Consider the following 21,903-nt stretch of genomic DNA (forward strand, 5'->3'; position numbering starts at 1 on the left):
GAAAAATATTAGTAATCGTGAACTGTCTTCCGACATTCAGGCAACCTGGTACCGAGTTGTTAATAACGTAGTTTCCACTAACGAAAAGTTGCACTCCATTGGTCTTAGTGACACGATTGTGTGCACCCGATGTGACGCAGTTGACACATTGATCCACCGCTTTCTCTGTGGCGGATACGCCGAAATATGGAGGGGAATCCAACGGCGGGTAGCCTTTATAACCAGAACTGTTAGTACTGAGATCAATGTTGAAAAATTACTCTTCCCCGATGGTGTTTTCTTCCCTGTCCAGAAAACCAATGCTGTGTTGTGGTTGTTTGGCAATTATGTACATTACGTTATATCTGAACACGGCAATGACCGTGTTTTAGAATACGAATTATACGAACGAGCAAAATATTATCAGATATGTACGCGCAGGGACCACAAAAAAACTTTTGGTAACATGTTACACATTCTGTTTCAGAGACAAGGGATTGGATAAACATCTTAATAGCCCTCGTCTACGAAAAATGTAGTCACAGGCCAAAGTAGGGGATCGCTGTTGAGGGTGAAGTACGGTGGGGACTTCGTGTGCCCCAGGGCCGCTACGGTAGCCGTGAAGGCCTCGGACAGAACCCCGAAACGGCACTGCGGCTTCACACTTACTGCTGGATGAACCCCATATCTCCAGCAACTACTTTCATCTATGATGATTTTCCAGGATCTCGGTAATATCGGAAGGTGGTTTCGTTGCACACAATGCAGTGGAAGCTTCTTGCACGTGTTCCTCAGTTACAATCTTTCTATTTTTGTTTAATTTTTTTCAGTATGAAGCAAGAGTGACAATTTATTAATTCCCAAGAAGCCTAAATTTTTCAATTTTCAGTTCTACGGAGGAGAAGCCTCACATGGCGAAGAAGCCAAACATCATTTCATTTCCCTAACTGTCACAGTAAATTTGAAAAGAAAATCAGTCGATATAGCATAGAAGCTCGCCGAAGAAGGCATAAAAGGAGAGCGAATGGATGGGCTGTGTGGGGAGAAGGGAGGCCCAAAAAAGAAAAAAAAAATAAAAAAAAAAATGGATAAGGCGTCGGATTTCGGATCTGAAGATTACAGGTTTGAATGCTGTCACGCTTGTGTTTTTCCAGTTCTGAAAAAGAAACATAACGTTTTAATGTAGCAATTGAGCAGTACGAAACCGTCTGAATGTTGCTGTTGACCATATTTTGCTTGGAGATGCTCTTGAGCTTGAAACACACACAACAAGACCGGTGTTAACTAGCGAAATGGTCGGCAGAGTGCCGACACCGCGAGTTTTGACTGGCACTTGCACATATAAAACAAGGTCGTAAAGTAACTCGTTCGGCTTTTGAGTCACATAAAGTATGTGTGTTAATTTTGACGCCACTAGCTCTGCATGTTGTCATGCAATTTCTTTACCTCTCAGAAATGATTATGACATAAAAGTGAAGTACGTGACGAGTGTGACGTTAGGAAAACATTAGGCACCATGGAGAGATTCTGTATGGGACCACCCAACCCAAACGAGTACTGTGTGACGTGCTACCCGGCAGGTATTCACCGAGGTAGCCGGCTAGCTCAGTCGGTAGAGTGTCAGACTCTTAATCCCAGGGTCGTGGGTTCGAGCCAGACGCTGGGCGGAACGGAATTTTGTTCCGCTGCAGGTGTAAATTACCGTTTTTCTGATTAACGAGATTTAATGGAAATAGCAACTTTAAGCTTTGCCTACGTCTCTGTCAGTCGCAAGGAAACTGTATTTGAAGGTGAAGGTGATTTTGTAGACATGTGTGAAACACATGTTCTGAAATGCAAGTGTTGTTGTTTGGAGAGCACATCGGTTACGTGTCAGATGTGTAGCCAAGCAGTAATTTGTCGAAATAGCTGCAAATATTAGCCGGTAATATGAAGTGTTGTCAGCTAAAGTCTGATGATGCAGACGACCGTAAGGACGAAGTACCCAAGAGTACCGCTAGGCCGCGCGTCTTTAGCTCAGTGGTAGAGCACTGGTCTAATAAACGAGGGGTCGTAAGTTCCATCCTCACAGGAGAAAGATGAATTTTGGAAATCAGTTGCGCGTCGTGGCCGTATAGCAAACAGTATCTGTGATGACGAACAATTAGCGACAGGCGTTTTTTTAAGAATTACTCTCAGATGCGATTAAGGCGAATGGCGCAGATAAAGCATTTGCCAAAGCGGTACAGCATAAGGTGGGACGAGGCAGTCTGAATTACATTTTATAGATGTATTTCTCACATATCTCAAAGCCTCTCGCGATATTCGTCGTCGTCGTCGTCGTCGTCGTCGCCGTCGCCGCCGCCGCCGCTTCTGCAGAAGTAGCAAATGGCAATCGTAGCAAATGCAGCGATGGACGCCCTGCCTTCGATTCCGAATGCACAAAGTGTGTGGTCTTGTTTCTCAGTCTATATTTGGTCGGTCTCGTCAGAGGTTGAATGTAACGAATGGGTGGGAAAGAGCAAGGGGCAGCGGCTGTGTAGAACGAAAACACAAATCCTCAGGGGTGTGAGCGTTTCGAGATGAGTCGTATACATGTAAATGTTGGTCGTCAGTGACCGTGTGGCCTAATGGATAAGGCGTCGGATTCCGGATCTGAAGATTACAGGTTTGAATGCCTTCACGCTTGTGTTTTTCCAGTTCTGAAAAAGAAACATAACGTTTTAATGTAGCAATTGAGCAGTACGAAACCGTCTGAATGTTGCTGTTGACCATTTTTTGCTTGGAGATGCTCTTGAGCTTGAAACACACACAACAAGACCGGTGTTAACTAGCGAAATGGTCGGCAGAGTGCCGACACAGCGAGTTTTGACTATCACTTGCACATCTAAAACAACGTCGGAAAGTAACTCGTTCGGCTTTTGAGTCACATAAAGTATGTGTGTTAATTTTGACGCCACTAGCTCTGCATGTTGTCATGCAATTTCTTTACCTCTCAGAAATGATTATGACATAAAAGTGAAGTACGTGACGAGTGTGACGTTAGGAAAACATTAGGCATCATGGAGAGTTTCTGTATGGGACCACCCAACCCAAACGAGTACTGTGTGACGTGCTACCCGGCAGGTATTCACCGAGGTAGCCGGCTAGCTCAGTCGGTAGAGTGTCAGACTCTTAATCCCAGGGTCGTGGGTTCGAGCCAGACGCTGGGCGGAACGGAATTTTGTTCCGCTGCAGGTGTAAATTACCGTTTTTCTGATTAACGAGATTTAATGGAAATAGCAACTTTAAACTTTGCCTACGTCTCTGTCAGTCGCAAGGAAACTGTATTTGAAGGTGAAGGTTATTTTGTAGACATGTGTGAAAGACGTGTTCTGAAATGCAAGTGTTGTTGTTTGGAGAGCACATCGGTTACGTGTCAGATGTGTAGCCAAGCAGTAATTTGTCGAAATAGCTGCAAATATTAGCCGGTAATATGAAGTGTTGTCAGCTAAAGTCTGATGATGCAGACGACCGTAAGGACGAAGTACCCAAGAGTACCGCTAGGCCGCGCGTCTTTAGCTCAGTGGTAGAGCACTGGTCTAACAAACCAGGGGTCGTAAGTTCCATCCTCACAGGAGAAAGATGAATTTTGGAAATCAGTTCCGCGTCGTGGCCGTATAGCAAACAGTATCTGTGATGATGAACAATTAGCGACAGGCGTTTTTTTAAGAATTACTCTCAGATGCGATTAAGGCGAATGGCGCAGATAAAGCATTTGCCAAAGCGGTACAGCATAAGGTGGGACGAGGCAGTCTGAATTACATTTTATAGATGTATTTCTCACATATCTCAAAGCCTCTCGCGATATTCGTCGTCGTCGTCGTCGTCGTCGTCGTCGTCGTCGTCGTCGCCGCTTCTGCAGAAGTAGCAAATGGCAATCGTAGCAAATGCGGCGAGGGACGCCCTGCCTTCGATTCCGAATGCACAAAATGTGTGGTCTTGTTTCTCAGTCTATATTTGGTCGGTCTCGTCAGAGGTTGAATGTAACGAATGGGTGGGAAAGTGCAAGGGGCAGCGGCTGTGTAGAACGAAAACACAAATCCTCAGGGGTGTGAGCGTTTCGAGATGAGTCGTATACATGTAAATGTTGGTCGTCAGTGACCGTGTGGCCTAATGGATAAGGCGTCGGATATCGGATCTGAAGATTACAGGTTCGAATGCTGTCACGCTTGTGTTTTTCTAGTTCTGAAAAAGAAACATAACGTTTTAATGTAGCAATTGAGCAGTACGAAACCGTCTGAATGTTGCTGTTGACCATTTTTTGCTTGGAGATGCTCTTGAGCTTGAAACACACACAACAAGACCGGTGTTAACTAGCGAAATGGTCGGCAGAGTGCCGACACAGCGAGTTTTGACTATCACTTGCACATCTAAAACAACGTCGGAAAGTAACTCGTTCGGCTTTTGAGTCACATAAAGTATGTGTGTTAATTTTGACGCCACTAGCTCTGCATGTTGTCATGCAATTTCTTTACCTCTCAGAAATGATTATGACATAAAAGTGAAGTACGTGACGAGTGTGACGTTAGGAAAACATTAGGCATCATGGAAAGTTTCTGTATGGGACCACCCAACCCAAACGAGTACTGTGTGACGTGCTACCCGGCAGGTATTCACCGAGGTAGCCGGCTAGCTCAGTCGGTAGAGTGTCAGACTCTTAATCCCAGGTCGTGGGTTCGAGCCAGACGCTGGGCGGAACGGAATTTTGTTCCGCTGCAGGTGTAAATTACCGTTTTTCTGATTAACGAGATTTAATGGAAATAGCAACTTTAAACTTTGCCTACGTCTCTGTCAGTCGCAAGGAAACTGTATTTGAAGGTGAAGGTTATTTTGTAGACATGTGTGAAAGACGTGTTCTGAAATGCAAGTGTTGTTGTTTGGAGAGCACATCGGTTACGTGTCAGATGTGTAGCCAAGCAGTAATTTGTCGAAATAGCTGCAAATATTAGCCGGTAATATGAAGTGTTGTCAGCTAAAGTCTGATGATGCAGACGACCGTAAGGACGAAGTACCCAAGAGTACCGCTAGGCCGCGCGTCTTTAGCTCAGTGGTAGAGCACTGGTCTAACAAAGCAGGGGTCGTAAGTTCCATCCTCACAGGAGAAAGATGAATTTTGGAAATCAGTTCCGCGTCGTGGCCGTATAGCAAACAGTATCTGTGATGATGAACAATTAGCGACAGGCGTTTTTTTAAGAATTACTCTCAGATGCGATTAAGGCGAATGGCGCAGATAAAGCATTTGCCAAAGCGGTACAGCATAAGGTGGGACGAGGCAGTCTGAATTACATTTTATAGATGTATTTCTCACATATCTCAAAGCCTCTCGCGATATTCGTCGTCGTCGTCGTCGTCGTCGTCGTCGTCGTCGTCGTCGCCGCTTCTGCAGAAGTAGCAAATGGCAATCGTAGCAAATGCGGCGAGGGACGCCCTGCCTTCGATTCCGAATGCACAAAATGTGTGGTCTTGTTTCTCAGTCTATATTTGGTCGGTCTCGTCAGAGGTTGAATGTAACGAATGGGTGGGAAAGTGCAAGGGGCAGCGGCTGTGTAGAACGAAAACACAAATCCTCAGGGGTGTGAGCGTTTCGAGATGAGTCGTATACATGTAAATGTTGGTCGTCAGTGACCGTGTGGCCTAATGGATAAGGCGTCGGATATCGGATCTGAAGATTACAGGTTCGAATGCTGTCACGCTTGTGTTTTTCTAGTTCTGAAAAAGAAACATAACGTTTTAATGTAGCAATTGAGCAGTACGAAACCGTCTGAATGTTGCTGTTGACCATTTTTTGCTTGGAGATGCTCTTGAGCTTGAAACACACACAACAAGACCGGTGTTAACTAGCGAAATGGTCGGCAGAGTGCCGACACCGCAAGTTTTGACTGGCACTTGCACATATAAAACAAGGTCGTAAAGTAACTCGTTCGGCTTTTGAGTCACATAAAGTATGTGTGTTAATTTTGACGCCACTAGCTCTGCATGTTGTCATGCAATTTCTTTACCTCTCAGAAATGATTATGACATAAAAGTGAAGTACGTGACGAGTGTGACGTTAGGAAAACATTAGGCACCATGGAGATATTCTGTATGGGACCACCCAACCCAAACGAGTACTGTGTGACGTGCTACCCGCCAGGTATTCACCGAGGTAGCCGGCTAGCTCAGTCGGTAGAGTGTCAGACTTTTAATCCCAGGGTCGTGGGTTCGAGCCAGACGCTGGGCGGAACGGAATTTTGTTCCGCTGCAGGTGTAAATTACCGTTTTTCTGATTAACGAGATTAAATGGAAATAGCAACTTTAAACTTTGCCTACGTCTCTGTCAGTCGCAAGGAAACTGTATTTGAAGGTGAAGGTGATTTTGTAGACATGTGTGAAAGACATGTTCTGAAATGCAAGTGTTGTTGTTTGGAGAGCACATCGGTTACGTGTCAGATGTGTAGCCAAGCAGTAATTTGTCGAAATAGCTGCAAATATTAGCCGGTAATATGAAGTGTTGTCAGCTAAAGTCTGATGATGCAGACGACCGTAAGGACGAAGTACCCAAGAGTACCGCTAGGCCGCGCGTCTTTAGCTCAGTGGTAGAGCACTGGTCTAATAAACGAGGGGTCGTAAGTTCCATCCTCACAGGAGAAAGATGAATTTTGGAAATCAGTTGCGCGTCGTGGCCGTATAGCAAACAGTAGAGCACTGGTCTAATAAACGAGGGGTCGTAAGTTCCATCCTCACAGGAGAAAGATGAATTATGGAAATCAGTTGCGCGTCGTGGCCGTATAGCAAACAGTATCTGTGATGACGAACAATTAGCGACAGGCGTTTTTTTAAGAATTACTCTCAGATGCGATTAAGGCGAATGGCGCAGATAAAGCATTTGCCAAAGCGGTACAGCATAAGGTGGGACGAGGCAGTCTGAATTACATTTTATAGATGTATTTCTCACATATCTCAAAGCCTCTCGCGATATTCGTCGTCGTCGTCGTCGCCGCCGCCGCCGCTTCTGCAGAAGTAGCAAATGGCAATCGTAGCAAATGCGGCGAGGGACGCCCTGCCTTCGATTCCGAATGCACAAAGTGTGTGGTCTTGATTCTCAGTCTATATTTGGTCGGTCTCGTCAGAGGTTGAATGTAACGAATGGGTGGGAAAGAGCAAGGGGCAGCGGCTGTGTAGAACGAAAACACAAATCCTCAGGGGTGTGAGCGTTTCGAGATGAGTCGTATACATGTAAATGTTGGTCATCAGTGACCGTGTGGCCTAATGGATAAGGCGTCGGATTTCGGATCTGAAGATTACAGATTCGAATGCTGTCACGCTTGTGTTTTTCCAGTTCTGAAAAAGAAACATAACGTTTTAATGTAGCAATTGAGCAGTACGAAACCGTCTGAATGTTGCTGTTGACCATTTTTTACTTGGAGATGCTCTTGAGCTTGAAACACACACAACAAGACCGGTGTTAACTAGCGAAATGGTCGGCAGAGTGCCGACACAGCGAGTTTTGACTATCACTTGCACATCTAAAACAACGTCGGAAAGTAACTCGTTCGGCTTTTGAGTCACATAAAGTATGTGTGTTAATTTTGACGCCACTAGCTCTGCATGTTGTCATGCAATTTCTTTACCCCTCAGAAATGATTATGACATAAAAGTGAAGTACGTGACGAGTGTGACGTTAGGAAAACATTAGGCATCATGGAGAGTTTCTGTATGGGACCACCCAACCCAAACGAGTACTGTGTGACGTGCTACCCGGCAGGTATTCACCGAGGTAGCCGGCTAGCTCAGTCGGTAGAGTGTCAGACTCTTAATCCCAGGGTCGTGGGTTCGAGCCAGACGCTGGGCGGAACGGAATTTTGTTCCGCTGCAGGTGTAAATTACCGTTTTTCTGATTAACGAGATTTAATGGAAATAGCAACTTTAAACTTTGCCTACGTCTCTGTCAGTCGCAAGGAAACTGTATTTGAAGGTGAAGGTGATTTTGTAGACATGTGTGAAAGACATGTTCTGAAATGCAAGTGTTGTTGTTTGGAGAGTACATCGGTTTCGTGTCAGATGTGTAGCCAAGCAGTAATTTGTCGAAATAGCTGCAAATATTAGCCGGTAATATGAAGTGTTGTCAGCTAAAGTCTGATGATGCAGACGACCGTAAGGACGAAGTACCCAAGAGTACCGCTAGGCCGCGCGTCTTTAGCTCAGTGGTAGAGCACTGGTCTAATAAACGAGGGGTCGTAAGTTCCATCCTCACAGGAGAAAGATGAATTTTGGAAATCAGTTGCGCGTCGTGGCCATATAGCAAACAGTATCTGTGATGACGAACAATTAGCGACAGGCGTTTTTTTAAGAATTACTCTCAGATGCGATTAAGGCGAATGGCGCAGATAAAGCATTTGCCAAAGCGGTACAGCATAAGGTGGGACGAGGCAGTCTGAATTACATTTTATAGATGTATTTCTCACATATCTCAAAGCCTCTCGCGATATTCGTCGTCGTCGTCGTCGTCGCCGCCGCCGCCGCTTCTGCAGAAGTAGCAAATGGCAATCGTAGCAAATGCGGCGAGGGACGCCCTGCCTTCGATTCCGAATGCACAAAGTGTGTGGTCTTGATTCTCAGTCTATATTTGGTCGGTCTCGTCAGAGGTTGAATGTAACGAATGGGTGGGAAAGAGCAAGGGGCAGCGGCTGTGTAGAACGAAAACACAAATCCTCAGGGGTGTGAGCGTTTCGAGATGAGTCGTATACATGTAAATGTTGGTCATCAGTGACCGTGTGGCCTAATGGATAAGGCGTCGGATTTCGGATCTGAAGATTACAGGTTCGAATGCTGTCACGCTTGTGTTTTTCCAGTTCTGAAAAAGAAACATAACGTTTTAATGTAGCAATTGAGCAGTACGAAACCGTCTGAATGTTGCTGTTGACCATTTTTTACTTGGAGATGCTCTTGAGCTTGAAACACACACAACAAGACCGGTGTTAACTAGCGAAATGGTCGGCAGAGTGCCGACACAGCGAGTTTTGACTATCACTTGCACATCTAAAACAACGTCGGAAAGTAACTCGTTCGGCTTTTGAGTCACATAAAGTATGTGTGTTAATTTTGACGCCACTAGCTCTGCATGTTGTCATGCAATTTCTTTACCCCTCAGAAATGATTATGACATAAAAGTGAAGTACGTGACGAGTGTGACGTTAGGAAAACATTAGGCATCATGGAGAGTTTCTGTATGGGACCACCCAACCCAAACGAGTACTGTGTGACGTGCTACCCGGCAGGTATTCACCGAGGTAGCCGGCTAGCTCAGTCGGTAGAGTGTCAGACTCTTAATCCCAGGGTCGTGGGTTCGAGCCAGACGCTGGGCGGAACGGAATTTTGTTCCGCTGCAGGTGTAAATTACCGTTTTTCTGATTAACGAGATTTAATGGAAATAGCAACTTTAAACTTTGCCTACGTCTCTGTCAGTCGCAAGGAAACTGTATTTGAAGGTGAAGGTGATTTTGTAGACATGTGTGAAAGACATGTTCTGAAATGCAAGTGTTGTTGTTTGGAGAGTACATCGGTTTCGTGTCAGATGTGTAGCCAAGCAGTAATTTGTCGAAATAGCTGCAAATATTAGCCGGTAATATGAAGTGTTGTCAGCTAAAGTCTGATGATGCAGACGACCGTAAGGACGAAGTACCCAAGAGTACCGCTAGGCCGCGCGTCTTTAGCTCAGTGGTAGAGCAGTGGTCTAATAAACGAGGGGTCGTAAGTTCCATCCTCACAGGAGAAAGATGAATTTTGGAAATCACTTGCGCGTCGTGGCCATATAGCAAACAGTATCTGTGATGACGAACAATTAGCGACAGGCGTTTTTTTAAGAATTACTCTCAGATGCGATTAAGGCGAATGGCGCAGATAAAGCATTTGCCAAAGCGGTACAGCATAAGGTGGGACGAGGCAGTCTGAATTACATTTTATAGATGTATTTCTCACATATCTCAAAGCCTCTCGCGATATTCGTCGTCGTCGTCGTCGCGTCGTCGTCGTCGCCGCCGCCGCCGCTTCTGCAGAAGTAGCAAATGGCAATCGTAGCAAATGCGGCGAGGGACGCCCTGCCTTCGATTCCGAATGCACAAAGTGTGTGGTCTTGTTTCTCAGTCTATATTTGGTCGGTCTCGTCAGAGGTTGAATGTAACGAATGGGTGGGAAAGAGCAAGGGGCAGCGGCTGTGTAGAACGAAAACACAAATCCTCAGGGGTGTGAGCGTTTCGAGATGAGTCGTATACATGTAAATGTTGGTCATCAGTGACCGTGTGGCCTAATGGATAAGGCGTCGGATTTCGGATCTGAAGATTACAGGTTCGAATGCTGTCACGCTTGTGTTTTTCCAGTTCTGAAAAAGAAACATAACGTTTTAATGTAGCAATTGAGCAGTACGAAACCGTCTGAGTGTTGCTGTTGACCATTTTTTGCTTGGAGATGCTCTTGAGCTTGAAACACACACAACAAGACCGGTGTTAACTAGCGAAATGGTCGGCAGAGTGCCGACACCGCGAGTTTTGACTGGCACTTGCACATATAAAACAAGGTCGTAAAGTAACTCGTTCGGCTTTTGAGTCACATAAAGTATGTGTGTTAATTTTGACGCCACTAGCTCTGCATGTTGTCATGCAATTTCTTTACCTCTCAGAAATGATTATGACATAAAAGTGAAGTACGTGACGAGTGTGACGTTAGGAAAACATTAGGCACCATGGAGAAATTCTGTATGGGACCACCCAACCCAAACGAGTACTGTGTGACGTGCTACCCAGCAGGTATTCACCGAGGTAGCCGGCTAGCTCAGTCGGTAGAGTGTCAGACTCTTAATCCCAGGGTCGTGGGTTCGAGCCAGACGCTGGGCGGAACGGAATTTTGTTCCGCTGCAGGTGTAAATTACCGTTTTTCTGATTAACGAGATTTAATGGAAATAGCAACTTTAAACTTTGCCTACGTCTCTGTCAGTCGCAAGGAAACTGTATTTGAAGGTGAAGGTGATTTTGTAGACATGTGTGTGAAAGACATGTTCTGAAATGCAAGTGTTGTTGTTTGGAGAGCACATCGGTTACGTGTCAGATGTGTAGCCAAGCAGTAATTTGTCGAAATAGCTGCAAATATTAGCTGGTAATACGAAGTGTTGTCAGCTAAAGTCTGATGATGCAGACGACCGTAAGGACGAAGTACCCAAGAGTACGGCTAGGCCGCGCCTCTTTAGCTCAGTGGTAGAGCACTGGTCTAATAAACGAGGGGTCGTAAGTTCCATCCTCACAGGAGAAAGATGAATTTTGGAAATCAGTTGCGCGTCGTGGCCGTATAGTAAACAGTACCTGTGATGACGAACAATTAATGACAGGCGTTTTTTTAAGAATTACTCTCAGATGCGATTAAGGCGAATGGCGCAGATAAAGCATTTGCCAAAGCGGTACAGCATAAGGTGGGACGAGACAGTCTGTATTACATTTTATAGATGTATTTCTCACATATCACAGAGCCTCTCGCGATATTCGTCGTCGTCGTCGTCGTCGTCGTCGTCGTCGTCGCCGACGCCGCTTCTGCAGAAGTAGCAAATGGCAATCGTAGCAAATGCGGCGAGGGACGCCCTGCCTTCGATTCCGAATGCACAAAGTGTGTGGTCTTGTTTCTCAGTCTATATTTGGTCGGTCTCGTCAGAGGTTGAATGTAACGAATGGGTGGGAAAGAGCAAGGGGCAGCGGCTGTGAAGAACGAAAACACAAATCCTCAGGGGTGTGAGCGTTTCGAGATGAGTCGTATACATGTAAATGTTGGTCGTCAGTGACCGTGTGGCCTAATGGATAAGGCGTCGGATTTCGGATCTGAAGATTACAGGTTCGAATGCTGTCACGCTTGTGTTTTTCCAGTTCTGAAAAAGAAACATAACGTTTTAATGTAGCAATTGAGCAGTACGAAACCGTCTGAATGTTGCTGTTGACCATTTTTTGCTTGGAGATGCTCTTGAGCTTGAAACACACACAACAAGACCGGTGTTAACTAGCGAAATGGTCGGCAGAGTGCCGACACTAAGAGTTTTGACTGGCACTTGCACATATAAAACAAGGTCGTAAAGTAACTCGTTCGGCTTTTGAGTCACATAAAGTATGTGTGTTAATTTTGACGCCACTAGCTCTGCATGTTTTCATGCAATTTCTTTACCTCTCAGAAATGATTATGACATAAAAGTGAAGTACGTGACGAGTGTGACGTTAGGAAAACATTAGGCACCATGGAGAGATTCTGTATGGGACCACCCAACCCAAACGAGTACTGTGTGACGTGCTACCCGGCAGGTATTCACCGAGGTAGCCGGCTAGCTCAGTCGGTAGAGTGTCAGACTCTTAATCCCAGGGTCGTGGGTTCGAGCCAGACGCTGGGCGGAACGGAATTTTGTTCCGCTGCAGGTGTAAATTACCGTTTTTCTGATTAACGAGATTTAATGGAAATAGCAACTTTAAACTTTGCCTACGTCTCTGTCAGTCGCAAGGAAACTGTATTTGAAGGTGAAGGTGATTTTGTAGACATGTGTGAAAGACATGTTCTGAAATGCAAGTGTTGTTGTTTGGAGAGCACATCGGTTACGTGTTAGATGTGTAGCCAAGCAGTAATTTGTCGCCATAGCTGCAAATATTAGCCGGTAATATGAAGTGTTGTCAGCTAAAGTCTGATGATGCAGACAACCGTAAGGACGAGGTACCCAAGAATATCGCTAGGCCGCGCCTCTTTAGCTCAGTGGTAGAGCACTGGTCTAATAAACCAGGGGTCGTAAGTTCCATTCTCACAGGAGAAAGATTAATTTTGGAAATCAGTTGCTCGTCGTGGCCGAATAGCAAACAGTACCCGTGATGACGAACAATTAGCGACAGCGTTTTTTTAAGAATTACTCTCAGATGCGATTAAGGCGAATGGCGCAGATAAAGCATTTGCCAAAGCGGTACAGCATAAGGTGGGACGAGGCAGTCTGAATTACATTTTATAGATGTATTTCTCACATATCTCAGAGCCTCTCGCGATATTCGTCGTCGCCGCCGCCGCCGCCGCCGCCGCTTCTGCAGAAGTAGCAAATGGCAATCGTAGCAAATGCGGCGAGGGACGCCCTGCCTTCGATTCGGAATGCACAAAGTGTGTGGTCTTGTTTCTCAGTCTATATTTGGTCGGTCACGTCAGAGGTTGAATGTAACGAATGGGTGGGAAAGAGCAAGGGGCAGCGGCTGTGTAGAACGAAAACACAAATCCTCAGGGGTGTGAGCGTTTCGAGATGAGTCGTATACATGTAAACGTTAGTCGTCAGTGACCGTGTGGCCTAATGGATAAGGCGTCGGACTTCGGATCTGAAGATGACAGGTTCGAATGTTGTCACGCTTGTGTTTCTCCAGTTCTGAAAAAGAAACATAACGTTTTAATGTAGCAATTGAGCAGTACGAAACCGTCTGAATGTTGCTGTTGAACATTTTTTGCTTGCAGATGCTCTTGAGCTTGAAACACACACAACAAGACCGGTGTTAACTAGCGAAATGGTCGGCAGAGTGCCGACACAGCGAGTTTTGACTATCACTTGCACATCTAAAACAACGTCGGAAAGTAACTCGTTCGGCTTTTGAGTCACATAAAGTATGTGTGTGAATTTTGACGCCACTAGCTCTGCATGTTGTCATGCAATTTCTTTACCTCTCAGAAATGATTATGACATAAAAGTGAAGTACGTGACGAGTGTGACGTTAGGAAAACATTAGGCATCATGGAGAGATTCTGTATGGGACCACCCAACCCAAACGAGTACTGTGTGACGTGCTACCCGGGAGGTATTCACCGAGGTAGCCGGCTAGCTCAGTCGGTAGAGCGTCAGACTCTTATTCCCAGGGTCGTGGGTTCGAGCCAGACGCTGTGGGAACGGAATTTTGTTCCGCTGCAGGTGTAAATTAACGTTTTTCTGATTAACGAGATTTAATGGAAATAGCAACTTTAAACTTTGCCTACGTCTCTGTCAGTCGCAAGGAAACTGTATTTGAAGGTGAAGGTGATTTTGTAGACATGTGTGAAACACATGTTCTGAAATGCAAGTGTTGTTGTTTGGAGAGCACATCGGTTACGTGTTAGATGTGTAGCCAAGCAGTAATTTGTCGCCATAGCTGCAAATATTAGCCGGTAATATGAAGTGTTGTCAGCTAAAGTCTGATGATGCAGACGACCGTAAGGACGAAGTACCCAAGAGTACCGCTAGGCCGCGCCTCTTTAGCTCAGTGGTAGAGCACTGGTCTAATAAACCAGGGGTCGTAAGTTCCATCCTCACAGGAGAAAGATGAATTTTGGAAATCAGTTGCGCGTCGTGGCCGTATAGCAAACAGTACCTGTGATGACGAACAATTAGCGACAGGCGTTTTTTTAAGAATTACTCTCAGATGCGATTAAGGCGAATGGCGCAGATAAAGCATTTGCCAAAGCGGTACAGCATAAGGTGGGACGAGGCAGTCTGAATTACATTTTATAGATGTATTTCTCACATATCTCAGAGCCTCTCGCGAAATTCGTCGTCGTCGTCGTCGTCGTCGTCGCCGCCGCCGCTTCTTCAGAAGTAGCAAATGGCAATCGTAGCAAATGCGGCGAGGGACGCCTTGCCTTCGATTCCGAATGCACAAAGTGTGTGGTCTTGTTTCTCAGTCTATATTTGGTCGGTCACGTCAGAGGTTGAATGTAACGAATGGGTGGGAAAGAGCAAGGGGCAGCGGCTGTGTAGAACGAAAACACAAATCCTCAGGGGTGTGAGCGTTCCGAGATGAGTCGTATACATGTAAATGTTGGTCGTCAGTGACCGTGTGGCCTAATGGATAAGGCGTCGGACGTCGGATCTGAAGATTACAGGTTCGAATGCTGTCACGCTTGTGTTTTTCCAGTTCTGAAAAAGAAACATAACGTTTTAATGTAGCAATTGAGCAGTACGAAACCGTCTGAATGTTGCTGTTGACCATATTTTGCTTGGAGATGCTCTTGAGCTTGAAACACACACAACAAGACCGGTGTTAACTAGCGAAATGGTCGGCAGAGTGCCGACACAGCGAGTTTTGACTATCACTTGCACATCTAAAACAACGTCGGAAAGTAACTCGTTCATTTACATTTTATAGATGTATTTCTCACATATCTCAGAGCCTCTCGCGATATTTGTCGTCGCCGCCGCCGCCGCCGCTTCTGCAGAAGTAGCAAATGGCAATCGTAGCAAATGCGGCGAGGGACGCCCTGCCTTCGATTCGGAATGCACAAAGTGTGTGGTCTTGTTTCTCAGTCTATATTTGGTCGGTCACGTCAGAGGTTGAATGTAACGAATGGGTGGGAAAGAGCAAGGGGCAGCGGCTGTGTAGAACGAAAACACAAATCCTCAGGGGTGTGAGCGTTTCGAGATGAGTCGTATACATGTAAACGTTGGTCGTCAGTGACCGTGTGGCCTAATGGATAAGGCGTCGGACTTCGGATCTGAAGATTACAGGTTCGAATGTTGTCACGCTTGTGTTTCTCCAGTTCTGAAAAAGAAACATAACGTTTTAATGTAGCAATTGAGCAGTACGAAACCGTCTGAATGTTGCTGTTGAACATTGTTTGCTTGCAGATGCTCTTGAGCTTGAAACACACACAACAAGACCGGTGTTAACTAGCGAAATGGTCGGCAGAGTGCCGACACCGCGAGTTTTGACTGGCACTTGCACATATAAAACAAGGTCGTAAAGTAACTCGTTCGGCTTTTGAGTCACATAAAGTATGTGTGTTAATTTTGACGCCACTAGCTCTGCATGTTGTCATGCAATTTCTTTACCTCTCAGAAATGATTATGACATAAAAGTGAAGTACGTGACGAGTGTGACGTTAGGAAAACATTAGGCACCATGGAGAGATTCTGTATGGGACCACCCAACCCAAACGAGTACTGTGTGACGTGCTACCCGGCAGGTATTCACCGAGGTAGCCGGCTAGCTCAGTCGGTAGAGTGTCAGACTCTTAATCCCAGGGTCGTGGGTTCGAGCCAGACGCTGGGCGGAACGGAATTTTGTTCCGCTGCAGGTGTAAATTACCGTTTTTCTGATTAACGAGATTTAATGGAAATAGCAACTTTAAACTTTGCCTACGTCTCTGTCAGTCGCAAGGAAACTGTATTTGAAGGTGAAGGTGATTTTGTAGACATGTGTGAAAGACATGTTCTGAAATGCAAGTGTTGTTGTTTGGAGAGCACATCGGTTACGTGTTAGATGTGTAGCCAAGCAGTAATTTGTCGCCATAGCTGCAAATATTAGCCGGTAATATGAAGTGTTGTCAGCTAAAGTCTGATGATGCAGACAACCGTAAGGACGAAGTACCCAAGAATATCGCTAGGCCGCGCCTCTTTAGCTCAGTGGTAGAGCACTGGTCTAATAAACCAGGGGTCGTAAGTTACATTCTCACAGGAGAAAGATTAATTTTGGAAATCAGTTGCTCGTCGTGGCCGAATAGCAAACAGTACCCGTGATGACGAACAATTAGCGACAGGCGTTTTTTTAAGAATTACTCTCAGATGCGATTAAGGCGAATGGCGCAGATAAAGCATTTGCCAAAGCGGTACAGCATAAGGTGGGACGAGGCAGTCTGAATTACATTTTATAGATGTATTTCTCACATATCTCAGAGCCTCTCGCGATATTCGTCGTCGCCGCCGCCGCCGCCGCCGCCGCCGCCGCTTCTGCAGAAGTAGCAAATGGCAATCGTAGCAAATGCGGCGAGGGACGCCCTGCCTTCGATTCGGAATGCACAAAGTGTGTGGTCTTGTTTCTCAGTCTATATTTGGTCGGTCACGTCAGAGGTTGAATGTAACGAATGGGTGGGAAAGAGCAAGGGGCAGCGGCTGTGTAGAACGAAAACACAAATCCTCAGGGGTGTGAGCGTTTCGAGATGAGTCGTATACATGTAAACGTTGGTCGTCAGTGACCGTGTGGCCTAATGGATAAGGCGTCGGACTTCGGATCTGAAGATGACAGGTTCGAATGTTGTCACGCTTGTGTTTCTCCAGTTCTGAAAAAGAAACATAACGTTTTAATGTAGCAATTGAGCAGTACGAAACCGTCTGAATGTTGCTGTTGAACATTTTTTGCTTGCAGATGCTCTTGAGCTTGAAACACACACAACAAGACCGGTGTTAACTAGCGAAATGGTCGGCAGAGTGCCGACACAGCGAGTTTTGACTATCACTTGCACATCTAAAACAACGTCGGAAAGTAACTCGTTCGGCTTTTGAGTCACATAAAGTATGTGTGTGAATTTTGACGCCACTAGCTCTGCATGTTGTCATGCAATTTCTTTACCTCTCAGAAATGATTATGACATAAAAGTGAAGTACGTGACGAGTGTGACGTTAGGAAAACATTAGGCATCATGGAGAGATTCTGTATGGGACCACCCAACCCAAACGAGTACTGTGTGACGTGCTACCCGGGAGGTATTCACCGAGGTAGCCGGCTAGCTCAGTCGGTAGAGCGTCAGACTCTTAATCCCAGGGTCGTGGGTTCGAGCCAGACGCTGTGGGAACGGAATTTTGTTCCGCTGCAGGTGTAAATTAACGTTTTTCTGATTAACGAGATTAAATGGAAATAGCAACTTTAAACTTTGCCTACGTCTCTGTCAGTCGCAAGGAAACTGTATTTGAAGGTGAAGGTGATTTTGTAGACATGTGTGAAAGACATGTTCTGAAATGCAAGTGTTGTTGTTTGGACAGCACATCGGTTACGTGTCAGATGTGTAGCCAAGCAGTAATTTGTCGCCATAGCTGCAAATATTAGCCGGTAATATGAAGTGTTGTCAGCTAAAGTCTGATGATGCAGACGACCGTAAGGACGAAGTACCCAAGAGTACCGCTAGGCCGCGCCTCTTTAGCTCAGTGGTAGAGCACTGGTCTAATAAACCAGGGGTCGTAAGTTCCATCCTCACAGGAGAAAGATGAATTTTGGAAATCAGTTGCGCGTCGTGGCCGTATAGCAAACAGTACCTGTGATGACGAACAATTAGCGACAGGCGTTTTTTTAAGAATTACTCTCAGATGCGATTAAGGCGAATGGCGCAGATAAAGCATTTGCCAAAGCGGTACAGCATAAGGTGGGACGAGGCAGTCTGAATTACATTTTATAGATGTATTTCTCACATATCTCAGAGCCTCTCGCGATATTCGTCGTCGTCGTCGTCGTCGTCGTCGTCGCCGCCGCCGCCGCTTCTTCAGAAGTAGCAAATGGCAATCGTAGCAAATGCGGCGAGGGACGCCCTGCCTTCGATTCCGAATGCACAAAGTGTGTGGTCTTGTTTCTCAGTCTATATTTGGTCGGTCACGTCAGAGGTTGAATGTAACGAATGGGTGGGAAAGAGCAAGGGGCAGCGGCTGTGTAGAACGAAAACACAAATCCTCAGGGGTGTGAGCGTTTCGAGATGAGTGGTATACATGTAAATGTTGGTCGTCAGTGACCGTGTGGCCTAATGGATAAGGCGTCGGACTTTGGATCTGAAGATTACAGGTTTGAATGCTGTCACGCTTGTGTTTTTCCAGTTCTGAAAAAGAAACATAACGTTTTAATGTAGCAATTGAGCAGTACGAAACCGTCTGAATGTTGCTGTTGACCATATTTTGCTTGGAGATGCTCTTGAGCTTGAAACACACACAACAAGACCGGTGTTAACTAGCGAAATGGTCGGCAGAGTGCCGACACAGCGAGTTTTGACTATCACTTGCACATCTAAAACAACGTCGGAAAGTAACTCGTTCATTTACATTTTATAGATGTATTTCTCACATATCTCAGATCCTCTCGCGATATTTGTCGTCGCCGCCGCCGCCGCCGCTTCTGCAGAAGTAGCAAATGGCAATCGTAGCAAATGCGGCGAGGGACGCCCTGCCTTCGATTCGGAATGCACAAAGTGTGTGGTCTTGTTTCTCAGTCTATATTTGGTCGGTCACGTCAGAGGTTGAATGTAACGAATGGGTGGGAAAGAGCAAGGGGCAGCGGCTGTGTAGAACGAAAACACAAATCCTCAGGGGTGTGAGCGTTTCGAGATGAGTCGTATACATGTAAACGTTGGTCGTCAGTGACCGTGTGGCCTAATGGATAAGGCGTCGGACTTCGGATCTGAAGATTACAGGTTCGAATGTTGTCACGCTTGTGTTTCTCCAGTTCTGAAAAAGAAACATAACGTTTTAATGTAGCAATTGAGCAGTACGAAACCGTCTGAATGTTGCTGTTGAACATTGTTTGCTTGCAGATGCTCTTGAGCTTGAAACACACACAACAAGACCGGTGTTAACTAGCGAAATGGTCGGCAGAGTGCCGACACAGCGAGTTTTGACTATCACTTGCACATCTAAAACAACGTCGGAAAGTAACTCGTTCGGCTTTTGAGTCACATAAAGTATGTGTGTGAATTTTGACGCCACTAGCTCTGCATGTTGTCATGCAATTTCTTTACCTCTCAGAAATAATTATGACATAAAAGTGAAGTACGTGACGAGTGTGACGTTAGGAAAACATTAGGCATCATGGAGAGATTCTGTATGGGACCACCCAACCCAAACGAGTACTGTGTGACGTGCTACCCGGGAGGTATTCACCGAGGTAGCCGGCTAGCTCAGTCGGTAGAGCGTCACACTCTTAATCCCAGGGTCGTGGGTTCGAGCCAGACGCTGTGGGAACGGAATTTTGTTCCGCTGCAGGTGTAAATTAACGTTTTTCTGATTAACGAGATTAAATGGAAATAGCAACTTTAAACTTTGCCTACGTCTCTGTCAGTCGCAAGGAAACTGTATTTGAAGGTGAAGGTGATTTTGTAGACATGTGTGAAAGACATGTTCTGAAATGCAAGTGTTGTTGTTTGGACAGCACATCGGTTACGTGTCAGATGTGTAGCCAAGCAGTAATTTCTCGCCATAGCTGCAAATATTAGCCGGTAATATGAAGTGTTGTCAGCTAAAGTCTGATGATGCAGACGACCGTAAGGACGAAGTACCCAAGAGTACCGCTAGGCCGCGCCTCTTTAGCTCAGTGGTAGAGCACTGGCCTAATAAACCAGGGGTCGTAAGTTCCATACTCACAGGAGAAAGATGAATTTTGGAAATCAGTTGCGCGTCGTGGCCGTATAGCAAACAGTACCTGTGATGACGAACAATTAGATGCGATTAAGGCGAATGGCGCAGATAAAGCATTTGCCAAAGCGGTACAGCATAAGGTGGGACGAGGCAGTCTGAATTACATTTTATAGATGTATTTCTCACATATCTCAGAGCCTCTCGCGATATTCGTCGTCGTCGTCGTCGCCGCCGCCGCTTCTTCAGAAGTAGCAAATGGCAATCGTAGCAAATGCGGCGAGGGACGCCCTGCCTTCGATTCCGAATGCACAAAGTGTGTGGTCTTGTTTCTCAGTCTATATTTGGTCGGTCACGTCAGAGGTTGAATGTAACGAATGGGTGGGAAAGAGCAAGGGGCAGCGGCTGTGTAGAACGAAAACACAAATCCTCAGGGGTGTGAGCGTTTCGAGATGAGTCGTATACATGTAAATGTTGGTCGTCAGTGACCGTGTGGCCTAATGGATAAGGCGTCGGACTTTGGATCTGAAGATTACAGGTTCGAATGCTGTCACGCTTGTGTTTTTCCAGTTCTGAAAAAGAAACATAACGTTTTAATGTAGCAATTGAGCAGTACGAAACCGTCTGAATGTTGCTGTTGACCATATTTTGCTTGGAGATGCTCTTGAGCTTGAAACACACACAACAAGACCGGTGTTAACTAGCGAAATGGTCGGCAGAGTGCCGACACAGCGAGTTTTGACTATCACTTGCACATCTAAAACAACGTCGGAAAGTAACTCGTTCATTTACATTTTATAGATGTATTTCTCACATATCTCAGAGCCTCTCGCGATATTTGTCGTCGCCGCCGCCGCCGCCGCTTCTGCAGAAGTAGCAAATGGCAATCGTAGCAAATGCGGCGAGGGACGCCCTGCCTTCGATTCCGAATGCACAAAGTGTGTGGTCTTGTTTCTCAGTCTATATTTGGTCGGTCACGTCAGAGGTTGAATGTAACGAATGGGTGGGAAAGAGCAAGGGGCAGCGGCTGTGTAGAACGAAAACACAAATCCTCAGGGGTGTGAGCGTTTCGAGATGAGTCGTATACATGTAAATGTTGGTCGTCAGTGACCGTGTGGCCTAATGGATAAGGCGTCGGACTTTGGATCTGAAGATTACAGGTTCGAATGCTGTCACGCTTGTGTTTTTCCAGTTCTGAAAAAGAAACATAACGTTTTAATGTAGCAATTGAGCAGTACGAAACCGTCTGAATGTTGCTGTTGAACATTGTTTGCTTGCAGATGCTCTTGAGCTTGAAACACACACAACAAGACCGGTGTTAACTATCGAAATGGTCGGCAGAGTGCCGACACAGCGAGTTTTGACTATCACTTGCACATCTAAAACAACGTCGCAAAGTAACTCGTTCGGCTTTTGAGTCACATAAAGTATGTGTGTGAATTTTGACGCCACTAGCTCTGCATGTTGTCATGCAATTTCTTTACCTCTCAGAAATGATTATGACATAAAAGTGAAGTACGTGACGAGTGTGACGTTAGGAAAACATTAGGCATCATGGAGAGATTCTGTATGGGACCACCCAACCCAAACGAGTACTGTGTGACGTGCTACCCGGGAGGTATTCACCGAGGTAGCCGGCTAGCTCAGTCGGTAGAGCGTCAGACTCTTAATCCCAGGGTCGTGGGTTCGAGCCAGACGCTGTGGGAACGGTATTTTGTTCCGCTGCAGGTGTAAATTAACGTTTTTCTGATTAACGAGATTAAATGGAAATAGCAACTTTAAACTTTGCCTACGTCTCTGTCAGTCGCAAG

This window comes from Schistocerca gregaria, unplaced genomic scaffold (assembly GCF_023897955.1).
Source record: "Schistocerca gregaria isolate iqSchGreg1 unplaced genomic scaffold, iqSchGreg1.2 ptg000169l, whole genome shotgun sequence".
NCBI classification, from domain to species: Eukaryota; Metazoa; Arthropoda; class Insecta; order Orthoptera; family Acrididae; genus Schistocerca; species Schistocerca gregaria.